The following is a 12,214-nucleotide window of genomic DNA, read 5'->3' as shown; positions in this document are numbered from 1 at the left end:
TATATATATATATATATATATATATATATATGAATCCATGTATCTATTTAGAATTAGTCAGAACTTATGGAACTTCATTCTGATGAAGTCGATATGGAAAATGAGATTTTTCCCTAATGAAACCTTTCCTGATTCAATCAGTTGTTAGCAGTCTGTCCCTATCAAAAGTACCTGTATTATTGAGTACATACATTATGTTTTACTTCTTCATGTACATATTGCATGTTTCTAGTCAAATATAAGCTCCCTGAGCATAAGGACCATAATATTTTTCTCTGAACATTGTAGGCACCTAATAAATGATCACTGAATTAAACTGAATTTTAAAAGAGCTAGTTATGAAGAATAAAGTCCATAGGATCCTTTTTTCCCTACTCATTTTTTTCTGCTAGAATAACAATATGCCTTAAATTTCAGGTAAATTTATTCGTTTTCTTTAAATGCTTTACTCTAGAAAAGATTGAATTTCTATATTTAGTAAGAATTCCAGAAAAAAAATTCTAGAGCTGATCAAACAGTGAGAAATTCTAAGATTCTTAATATTAGAATAAGTTATAGACTCTAAAGGAGAATAAGCTACAATATTCCTACCCAGAATTTGTGAAATGAAATCTCAAAGAAGCCTTGGTGATTACATGTGATATCAAGTATGTACTGAAGATCTATAAAGCCAAAAACTTTATGAAGGGACTACACTTTCTATTTTTGTTTCTAAGCGCAGTATTATTTAATTTGTGGCCCGTAAAGCATCAGAAAATGTAAATAAATATTAAGCTGACAAAATTTTCAATATCTTCAAAACAGGACAAAATCAGAACAGGAGTTAACTATTTCCATAATTCCACCTATCTACTGAGACTTTGAGAATTTTCCTTGGCTCTCTATGCTAAACAGGTAGTAAATACTGCTATTTCTAACTTCACAAAACATCTCAAACTCAAGATCACGTATGTATATATATATATATATATATATATATATATATATATATATATATATATATAAATGAAAATTTTGCTCACCAAAGTCTTTTCTTAAGTCTTGGTCCTTCCCTTTGTCCTACAAGTCATTACTTTCTCTGATCAGAATATATTCCTCTCCAAAAACTCTTCTAGGCATTTATATTCCATGGACAGCTGATGCCAGTAAATAAGCACAAAGGACAGAGTGTAAGGACCAGTGTTCAACTCTCACTCCTGAATTAGCTAAGTCACAATCTCCAGTATCTATTTCATCATCTATAAAATTCAGACAGTAGTATCAACTTCATAGGGTTGTTGGAAAGCTCAAATGAAATCATGTATGTAAGCTGCTTTACAAAGTACAAAAAACTCTACAAATGGTATTTATTATTATCATCTAACTCAAAATTCTAACTTGGCTCAATGGGTTCATCCCAGCATCAACACTGGATAATCACTTCTGTTGCTGTTCTTTTTTATAACTGGCCCAAACTTAGGTATGAGCCTGAATTAATTTGATTTTGGCCCCACTATGCCAGATTTTTGGAAAGCTTCTCTGATACCATGTATAAAAGTTTTCTCTTTTTAACACTCAGCCCTAGTCAATTTTTTTTAAATCTCAGAAGCCTTTAGGGAAATAGGCAAAAAAATGTACTGAAATCTTAACCAGGAGTTTATTTATATACATTTAATTACTTAACATTACAAATGTTTAAGTATTCTATCTAATTGTTAATGGACCAGCTTGCATTCTATTTAAACACATTTCATGACTTTTCTATAGGCTAAAAGTAAACTTTGGGTGTACTGAAGAAATATTAAATAAATTTAAGTTAACTTGGCTGGAAGATTATCTAATGTCTATGCAACTTTTCCTTCATATTGGATATTTATACAGTTATTTTTGAAGATATTGTTGACAACATTGCTGTTCCTATGAGAACATGATAAAAAAAAAAAAAGGTAACTAGTATGTGAAAATTATCTTTAGACCTGTGACAATATCCACTACTTGCAGGATCTGTTCCTATTTGTGACCCTGTCTCTTCGCCTAAAAGAATGACTTCTTCCTTTATCCAAGATGAACCAATTTGTCTTTTACTGCTGTACATGAGTCTGGTTTATCAGCTGCTGATGTGGTATCTGCAAGAAGCTTAAAGTTGTACTTAAATTGTCCTCATAGCATTTCTTTTGTCCCTCAGCTTCTGTTTCTACCTTTCAACTCACCATAAGGTAATTTCTTGTGTATTCTGCTGTCCTTCATCCTTAACATATGACAAACTAAGTGGAGATGTGTTGAAACAAGTGTTTCTGGTCTTGCCAGAGGCTACTGGTATCAGGCTAGGGAGACATGATCGACACAAACATAATCATCTATATAAACAGCCACTTCTTTGGGATATTTTGCAGTCCCATGCTAATCTGGTAAATTTGTAAATCCTGATTTAGCCAGCTGGATTGGATGAGGTAGATGAAAGAAGAAGAGAAGGAAAGATGTTCGTTCTAAAACTTATCTTTTACAATTAAACTACCACATTTCCCCATATATAAAATGTACCCTTTTTTTGAAAAAATTAGAGTCTAAGAACTAGAAGCCTTTATTACCAATATATTAGGTTTCATTTTGCCACATTCTGCACAGAAACAGCTCAGAAAAGATTTTCCTACAGTGCTGAGTTCAAATTCAAAGTGATGCAGTTTGCAAAAGTGAATGGAAATCATGGTGCTGAACACAAGTTTGGTTCACCTCCAACGGAGAAAACAAACCAAGACTGGCTAAGGGAAGAAGAAACCCTCCTGAAAATGCCAGGGCAGAAGAAGGCTATGAGAGGCATGTCAGCCAAATGGCCTGATGTAGAGAGGGTACTGGATTGAAGAGCCAAGGACAATTGGAATTCCTGCATCCACAAAGGTGGACATGCCTTTAGCAGGAGGCAAAAAAGATTGCTGATGAAAAAAAAAGTGACTGATTTCAAAGGAGGACAAAACTGATGCTTCAGGTTTATGAAACAGAATGGAGTAAGCATGCATCCACACACCAGACTTGCCCAGGGAAAGCCTGTGGTCAACCACAGACCAGAGCACAGGCAGGGGAGGAGTCAGAAATTCTCCTAAGATAGTGATTTGTCATCAAACACAGATGAGGATGAGCTAATGGATAGGAGTTTTGAAAGTGAAGAGGAGCTGGCTGAATTTTATGATGAATAAAATTTGAATTCAATAACTTTATGCAATACTTTTTTTTCAAATTTTGGGCCCCCAAATTAAGGTGCATTTTAAACCTGGGAATGTCTTATACATGGGGAGCTTGTTACACTGAAGTGAGAATTCTTCTTTAACTATGTATTAGACTAGATAGTCTCTGAAAGTCTCTTCCAACTCCAAAATTGTGATTCTGTTATTAGAATTCTGGGAATTCACAGAAAGATTCACAGCTTAATCACATTTTGGCCTTAATATTGACACAGAAGAGTACTGAAAGGTTAAGATAAAAAGGAAACTAATGATATCCTGAAATGATGATTAAGGTTACGACCTTCAGAGAAATTACAAATAATATGCATGATATGAGTCTTTAATATCACAAATGGAAATCAATAACAAAATGAAGGGACAACAACTTGTTATGGAAAAATTTTTATCAAATATCAAGGGTAAATACAATAACAAAGGTAAAAGACTTTTTGGTACTTTGGTCAAGGACTCTTGATTTAATTTCTTTACTCATGTTATTTCTTAATTACTTGATGTCTTCATTGGTCAGAATCAAAGAATCCTGGGAGCTTAGAAGTTATGTAGTATAACTCGTTTATTTTCCTGATGAGAGAACTGGGGTACAAAGAGGGGAAAATGATATTCCCAGGGTCACATAGAATCAAAGCTGAGAATAGAATTCAGGTCTTTTGGTACCAAATTCATCACTCTTTTCTTCCTCTAAATTTTCCTATTTTTCTTGAAGTTATCATTGGCCTTAAAGTAATCTAGGTTTGACTCTTCTCCCTCACTTTCCATATTTAATTAGTTATCAATTTTTGTTATTTTTTACTATTTTATATAATTTCTTTCCACTTACCAGTTTCTCTTCATTCAGAAATATAGCATACCAGTTCAGGCTTTCATGATCTCTTTCTTTAACTACCTAACCATTCATTAATCAACAAGTATCTGTTAGAAAATTACAGTGAGCTAAGAGCAAAGGGTATGAAGCTAAAACTAAAACAATCTATGGTTTGAAGAAACTCACATTTTTGAGACTTAGGGGTCAGAGCCAAGATGGTGGCATGAAGCTAATATGCTCCTGGAGCTTTTCCCTACCAAATATAAATGAAGTCTGTACTCTTGACATTCATACTACAGATCCCACCAAGAAAAAAGAGAAGAATCAAAGAAGTTTTCAACTTCTCTCAACTTTTCAACACTGTGGAGGCTCTTCAGTGAAATTCTGTCTCTTTGGGGGAAAAGAGGAAGTAAAGTCCAGGAGGCAGGAGAGCAGGAAAGGCAACAGGAGGCTTTTAGCCACAGTCCAACCTAGGTCTGGACAGCTTAACAACAGCAGAGGTCCCAGCAACTAGACAGAAAGCCAGCAGGGAGGATCCCAACCCCAAACAAATTCTGAAGCCTGGGAAAATCTTCGTAAAAGACAGGGCTGAGTGGGGATTAAAACCCTGTTAAGACTTATGTCCAGAACCTGGACATGGAGTAGAAAACAAACCTATACAAAGGCAAGGACTGGACTGCGTAGGCAATATGCCTGAAGAAGAAATGAGTGAAAAATCACTCACAGGGGGAGTAACAAAATAGTCTATATATTGGGGGGAGGGTAGGGGGTTAAAGTGGAAGAGACAATAGCCCTTGATTCACTTAACAAGTGTTAAGTACCCTGGGGGGGGTTAAAGTGTGAAAGAAAATAGGGCTGGGGAAGGGGCACAAATACTTTAACTAATGATTTGATTTAGGATGACACTTTGGCTGATGAGGATTGCATGTACTTGAAAGATACTTGAAAAGGAGGTAAGGTTAAAAAATTATGATTATAATTTCATGCAATGTGAGTCAATGCTGCTTATCAAGCAATCAAGTAAATAATCTGTGATGATATCTTGATAACAATAGGAGCTTATCTAGCAATCAAATAATCAAACTGTGACTGATGATACCCAATTAATAAAATTAGAGCAATAAATAACACCAAGGGAAGAGGTATAAAGATTTATAATTTTAGAGGGGAAATAAGGGAGAATGTGAATGCTGAGTAAATTCTATTCAAAAGATTTAGCCCAGTGAGGGAATAAAATACATCCCAACTTGGGTTTAAAAAACTTAATCTTCAGGGAAAGGGTGGACTAGGAAAGGGAAAGATAAGGGGAAAAGGGACTGATAAAAGGGAAGAGAAGGTATAAGTGAAAATAAATTGATAGTTAATTTTGAAAAAATCAAAGGGGAAAGGTAGTAAATTTTTTGTGAGGAAGAATAAGAGAAAAGGAAAGGGATAAATATAAATGGATAAAGACAGCATGAAGGGAAATAAAGTAATTAGTAATCTGAACTGTAAATGTGAATTGGATGAACTGTTCCATAAAACAGAAGTGGATAGAGTAATGGATTAAAAACCAGAATCCCACAATATGTTGTTTGCAAGAAACACATCTGAAGCAAAGGATACACACGGGGTAAAGGTAAAGAAGGCTGGAGCAAAATATATTATGCCTCTGTTGAAGTATAAAATTCTAGGGTAGCAATCCTAATCTCAAACAAAGTAATAGTAAAAATAAATTTCATTAAGAGGGATATGGAAGGATACTACATCTTTTTAAAAGGCACCATTAGAAATGAAGCTTTATCATTACTAAATATATATGTACCTAGTGGTATAGCATCCAGATTCCTAGAGAAAAAGCTGAGAAGGAGAAATAGCAAAACTTTAATAATGGGAGACTCAATCTCCCTCTCTCAGAACTAGATAAAACTAATAACAAAAAAACCAAGAAGGAAGTTAAGAAGGTGAATGAAATCTTAGAAAACTTAGATATGATAGGCCTCTGTAGAATACTTAATGGGGACAGAAGAGAATATAACTTTTTCCTAAGCATTACATGGCACCTTCACCAAAACTGACCATGTACTACAGCACAAAAACCTTATAATCAAATCTAGAAAGGCAGAAATAAAAAATACATACTTTTCAGTCCATGATGCAATAAAAATGACATGTAATAAAGGGTCAGGGAAAGAAATCAAAAATTAATTGGAAATCAAATAACTTTATCTTAAAAATGGGTGGATCAAACAGCAAATAATAGAAATAATCAATTATATCACAGATAATGTAAATTATGAGATATTATGCCTGGGGAGATTTACATTAACTGATGCTGAGTGAGATGAGCAGACCCAGAAAAACACTGTATACCCTAACAGCAACAAGGGGGTGATGATCAACCTTGATGAACTTGCTCATTCCATCAGTGCAACAATCAGGGACAATTTGAGGCTATCTGCAATGGAGAATACCATCTGTATCCAGAGAAAGAACTGTGAAGTTTGAACAAAGACCAAGAACTATTAACTTATTGTCTGGTCTTGCTATCTCTAATACTTTATGTTTCTTCCTTAAGGATATGATTTCTCTGTCATCACATTCAATTTGGATCAATGTATACCATGGAAACAATGTAAAGATTAACAAATTGCCTTCTGTGGGGTGGGGGGAGGGAAGCAAGTTTAGGGGAAAAATTGTAAAACAATATAAATAAAATCTTTAAGAGAAAAAAACACATAGAAACAAATTTCCTTCCGAATTTCATGAACACAATAAAAAATTATCTCTTATGTATCTCTTTCCCTTAATCCTAATTCCAAATGCCAAAAATTACTAATTTGTATATATATATATATATATGTTTAACAAAATATGTATGTAAAATGCTAACCTGACTGTTCCTTGCTGAGGGGAGGGGGTGGAAAGGGAAGGTGGAAGAAAATTTTTTACCTTGGAAATATCCAAGTACAAATGGATGAAAATAAATAAATAAAATTAAAAATTAAAATAAAAAGAAACTCACATTTTAAGTGAGAAGAAAACATGTACACAAAAATATATGAAAGAAGATGGAGGATAATCTTGGATGAGAGAGCTGAGGAAACTAGGGAAGGTCTCCTACTGAAGGTAGCTCTTGAGAGGTGTCCTAAAGAAACAGGCTTTGTTTCCAAGGGGCAGAGATGAAGTTGGATCATTGCAGACATGGAGGACAGCCAGTGCAAAAGTATGGAGAAAGGAGATGAAGGGTCATGTATAAGGAATAGCAAGAATACTGGTAAGACTAGAATTAAGAAGTAACATAGAGGAACAACATATAGTAAGACTGGAGAGGAAAGGATCAAGCTATAAAGAGATTTAAATAGCAAAGAGAAGAATTTTTATTTGACCAGTGACTAAAAGGTAACACTGGAATTAATTATGTAAGGGGTTGAGGATGATGTGGTCAGACTTATCTGTGTTTTAGGAAAAGTTATTTTGGTGCCTGGGTGGAAGATGGATTGGAGCAGGATTTGGTTGGAGGATGAACTGAAATAATATAGGAAGCTATTTTAATAGTCCATGAGGATGAAACAGGATGGTAGCAATGAATGGAAAGGAATAAGATGAGGATGGGGGGGTGGGACACAAAAATAGATATAAAGATGTTCACATGGGTCTTGGTTTTTTGGTGAGTAAGATGTGAAATTAGATCTGGGATGATTAGTTATTATCTAGATGGCACATATAGGGTTAGATCAAAACCTCAGAGAGTTGGTACATACCTATATATTGAATGGGACTGCATACAAGACAACCACATTATTTTGATGATGCTGTATAGTTGTAAGATATAATATATTACAGTTTCTGAAGAAATAAGGGCACAAAGAGCAAATGGTAAGACATGTTGAACATAAGTAGGCTGCATTCCATTATCAAAGAGAAATTGTGCAAGAGAACTACATAAAGATATCACTGCAGGATTGTATGATCAGAAAAGATATTGGGTCAATCAAGTACGAAGAAAAATGAATAAGTTATGGACAGTTTGTATGTTTCATTGATAACTCTGTTATATGAAGAGATCAAAAGAAAAAGTCCCCAGTAGGCTGAGTGGACTTCCTATGGACGGGCATGGATAAAATTTACTTAGGATGAAATCACCTAGATGGGAGAACCTACATACTTGAGAACACTTAAATAGCAAGTAAGAAAAATGTTTAACATTTATAATGTGCTAAAATGTATGCACACATTATAGTATTCCATTTGATCCTCACATAGCACTGTAAGAGACATATTTTACAAATGAAGAAATTGAGGCTGAGAGGATAACTGACTTACCCAGGGTCACACAGCCTCAGTCAGGAATTGAAATCAAGTCTCCTTATCTCAAAGTTAATACATGTTTATATATGAAGCCCACAGTCTTTCCATTAATTTAAATTTCCTTGGCATTATTTCAACTTGTTGACATCTCAGCTGGCCTTAGCTAATATTATTATTGCATCCTTCTTCATGCATTGCTTAAGAAAAATCTAGTGAAATCCATTCAGTTGGTTCATTATACACTTAATTAGAAGAGGAAACAGGTAGGAAGGATTTTTTTATATCAAGGACAATGCATCTCCTTAAAAACTTACCATTAACTTAAATTATCTAAAATTCTGTCTTGAATAGTATCATGATGACAGGTTTATAGAATTGGAAAAAACATGTTTAGTCTAAAATTCAATTCTGTTTAACAAAACTTAAAATTTAAAATAAATTCTTTGTAAAAGTTTTCTGCACTTTTTTTGGCTTTGTACCATTAGAGACCAATTCCTACTACTAAACATCTCAGAATTCATCACTCTTTATTGACTGGCATCTCAGCAGCCCCCTTCACCTTCACTGAGCTACAAAATCTCTGGGCCATCTGTGTCCTGGAGACAAGGGAGGACAGAACAGCATTTCCCTATCCCCACTAGTTCAGTTGACATTCTTTAGTAAAATATACAAATGAACAGATTGCAGTTCATCTATAGGGCAGCTTCACATTTTGGGAAAGCTGTATGGGGCAGAAATCATACAATGCATACTGTTCAACTGTCTGAATACTGGATGCCAGAATAAGGAGTTGAATTTGAATTTCCTGTTTTGTTACCTGAAATAAGAGCTAATTTGATATTTACGAAGGCTTACAACCCCCCCCCCCCACAAATTCCTTTGCAAAAATGAGTTCAAAAGGAGCCCAGTCCTTAACATTTTATATTGACTAGGGAACATTTTTGCAATTTGACAACTTTTGGCTGAAATTTTCAAGAAAACCTGTCAATTTTTTTTCCCTTGGAAGAGATTTCTGTTGCCACATAAGATTTCAAAAGTTTAATAGCATACAGAGAATAGAATGGAATCAGAAGGAATGTCAAGGCAAATAAATTCCAGGTATTTAAGAAAAAATTATAAAATTAAGACAAAATTTACAATAACAACTACAATTTTACTGCAATTTTTTTAGTATCCCTGGCAATTGTTCTATTTAACCAAAACCAGTCATGTTAAACTTAGATGAGATAGGATAAGTTACTCAAAGAAACAGGTTAATGATGGGCTTAATATCCACAGAAGGATTTGATTCAAATGCATAAACTGTCTTCATTTTTGAATCTATATTTTTGAATCTATGGCCTCAGCTATCTTAAGTTTAAAGAATATTTTACTGCTCTCACCAAAATTTTTCAAACATTACAGTAATAAATGTTATAGAAACCATGAAAATCATTTCCACTGAAAATAACATGTTAATGGGAAAAAGTATAAAGCTAGTAACCAATAATTTGAAAGATACTCATCAATTTAGGGCATCTTTCAAAATCTTGCTTTTAAGGAGTCTATGCATTCACTCTGTTATAGAAAATAACAACAAAAAGAGGACAACTGAAAAGGTTTCTGTTTATCTTTTCCTCCAAAATCCACAAGGCAGAAGATTAAAAGTAAAAGAATACATTAAATTAAAAAGAAACTAGTATTAATGTAGTTGCATTTTTTTAAAAAAGAATCAGACACATAAATTCTAAATCCTAAAGTGCTAACTTCATATAATTTCCAAAAGCAACACTAAACCTGCTGGTTCCTGCCACACCCATTTCTTTTTAATTTAGTTTTTAAAATTTAATTTCTTTGACTGTTTCTTTCCCACCATTTAATTAGGCCATAGGGAGTCAAGATAGGCAGCCTCATTGTCCCTTCAGAGTTCACATCACAGAGTGTTCCCTTCAAGGATTTTATTTCTGTCACTGAAAGCAGACATTCTCATATTGCTTAAACAGAGAATGATTAATATAAAGTGATTGTTATGCTTCTAGCTAAAATGGCTTTTCTTCCAACACAGATTCCTGTTTGAGAAGATGGGCACTGACGTTCCAATAGAGCTGACAGTTTTTAAGGTACTCCGTTATTGGGCTCTGTAATATAGTATGACCCACAATATTAATCCTCCATTCTCTTTATATTAATATAATAAATTTGACAGGCACAGATGATATTATCATCTATCAACTATGACCATAAAATAAATGTAATCCTAACACCTTAAGATTTATCTATCTATAGATTTTAACAAAAGAAAACCTTGATAAAAATCCCTTATGCTAATGATCGCATCTTTCTTGAACCAATGTTAATGTACCAATATTGAATGTACTTGGGGAAAAGGAGTAGCAGATATTTCTTATGGATTAATTAGACTTTAGGAAAATATGTAACATGTCTTTGGAAAGTATGTGCATTATAAGCTGAGAAAAGTCTGGTTTCAAATTACCTATATAGGAAAGTTTCTATTAGACAAGACTTAACCAGGCCTTAATATTTCATATATTATTCTGTATCACTTAAACACTTGTTGAAAACAATCATAAAAGTGATACTATATTTTATGATAGAATAGTATTAAATAAGTAAGTTAATATTTAATAGAGAAAAAAAAGTCAGAAAAAATAGTACTTCTCTCCCCCCCTCCAGGAGATATTAAAAATAGCATACAGATGAGGAAGAAGAAAGCTAAGCTCTCATTTTTCATTATATAGATTTTATATTGAATTTCATCAAGTGCTCACAAACCTTCCTAATAGCAAATGCTTATATTTTCGACACAACATCAAAAGTATTGTTGGATGGCAGCAAGAGAAGAATATGATTGCCTCTGAAGAACTTAAGATAAGCATGATACAGAGTGATGGAAAGGCTCAATCAACCTATGATCAGGTATAAAATATAGACAATGGAAAACTCTGGGAAAAAATAAACAATACCATCAAAGAATTGTATGACTGAAAGTGAGACTATGTCATGTAGCGAGAGCAAGTAAACATTCATTGTATTCTGCTGGTTTGAGGAGAAAAAAAAGAAAGACTTCTACTATGCAGGAAGGACATGGATGAGATTAGCATGGAATAAGTAGGTGTGGGTGAGTTGTTAAGTGTATTTTTGGTGAGAATATCTGAAATTATAAGATCTCAGATCAAACTATTTGAGGGGGCACCATAAGATAAAAATGTGCATTCATTACTACAGCTTTTTGTTTTCTTTCCCCAGAAATGTATTTACAAATGGAAAGATGAAGCTTTAGGTAAAGGATACAGAATCAACCCTGAAGCCAGGAAGACAAGGGTTCAAGCCTCACCTCTTATGTAACCTATGTCATTCTAGTATTTTCTACTCAACTCCCTAAGATGTTAAATTACAAAAAGTATTGATTTGTTTTGGTTGAAGGAGGTAATTCACCTTGGAGCTCTCTGAAGCAATGAAATTACAAGTCCCTCTCACAGAAGAAAACAGATTTTATAAGTTAAATATGATTTTTTAAATGCAAAATGAAGGAGGAATTCAAGTTTCCAAAAACAATCTCCCATAAACCCTTTTGGAACCACTTTACTTCCAAGTAAAATGTTAAGCAAAGAATGCAAATTGTTTAGTGAATTGGAGGCAAGATGGTGGGAAGAATCATAAGAAGAGGGTAGTCATAATCATTCCATTGATTGGAATGCACTATAATGTTAATAATCTACAAATTAAAGTAATCCAAGAAATATTGATAATTAGGCAGGTCTTTGGGAATTGTTCCACTTTATTTTGTCAATAGTTGTTAATTGCCTAACAGTTGCTACACATCAACAAAATCAGCCAAAATGGAGCCTTTGAATTTATAACATGTGGTTTTTCAGTGCAATGTACATTAAGGATTTCTGGTACC

General features: G+C 33.8%; 1 protein-coding gene and 1 long non-coding RNA gene across 4 annotated transcripts in view; one reads left to right on the top strand and one right to left on the bottom strand.

Moving 5' to 3' along the window:
• Positions 1-12,214, bottom strand: part of ZNF407 (zinc finger protein 407) — a 654,777-nt gene that overhangs the window by 101,373 nt on the left and 541,190 nt on the right. The window lies entirely within an intron of this gene.
• LOC141498372 (uncharacterized) lies at positions 573-11,982 on the top strand. The gene is made up of 4 exons (XR_012471622.1): positions 573-647; positions 10,355-10,409; positions 11,049-11,226; positions 11,557-11,982. It is a non-coding gene; the product is annotated as an uncharacterized LOC141498372 (long non-coding RNA).

This window comes from Macrotis lagotis, chromosome X (assembly GCF_037893015.1).
Source record: "Macrotis lagotis isolate mMagLag1 chromosome X, bilby.v1.9.chrom.fasta, whole genome shotgun sequence".
Lineage (NCBI taxonomy): Eukaryota > Metazoa > Chordata > Mammalia > Peramelemorphia > Peramelidae > Macrotis > Macrotis lagotis.
This window is presented reverse-complemented; position numbering and strand designations above follow the sequence as displayed.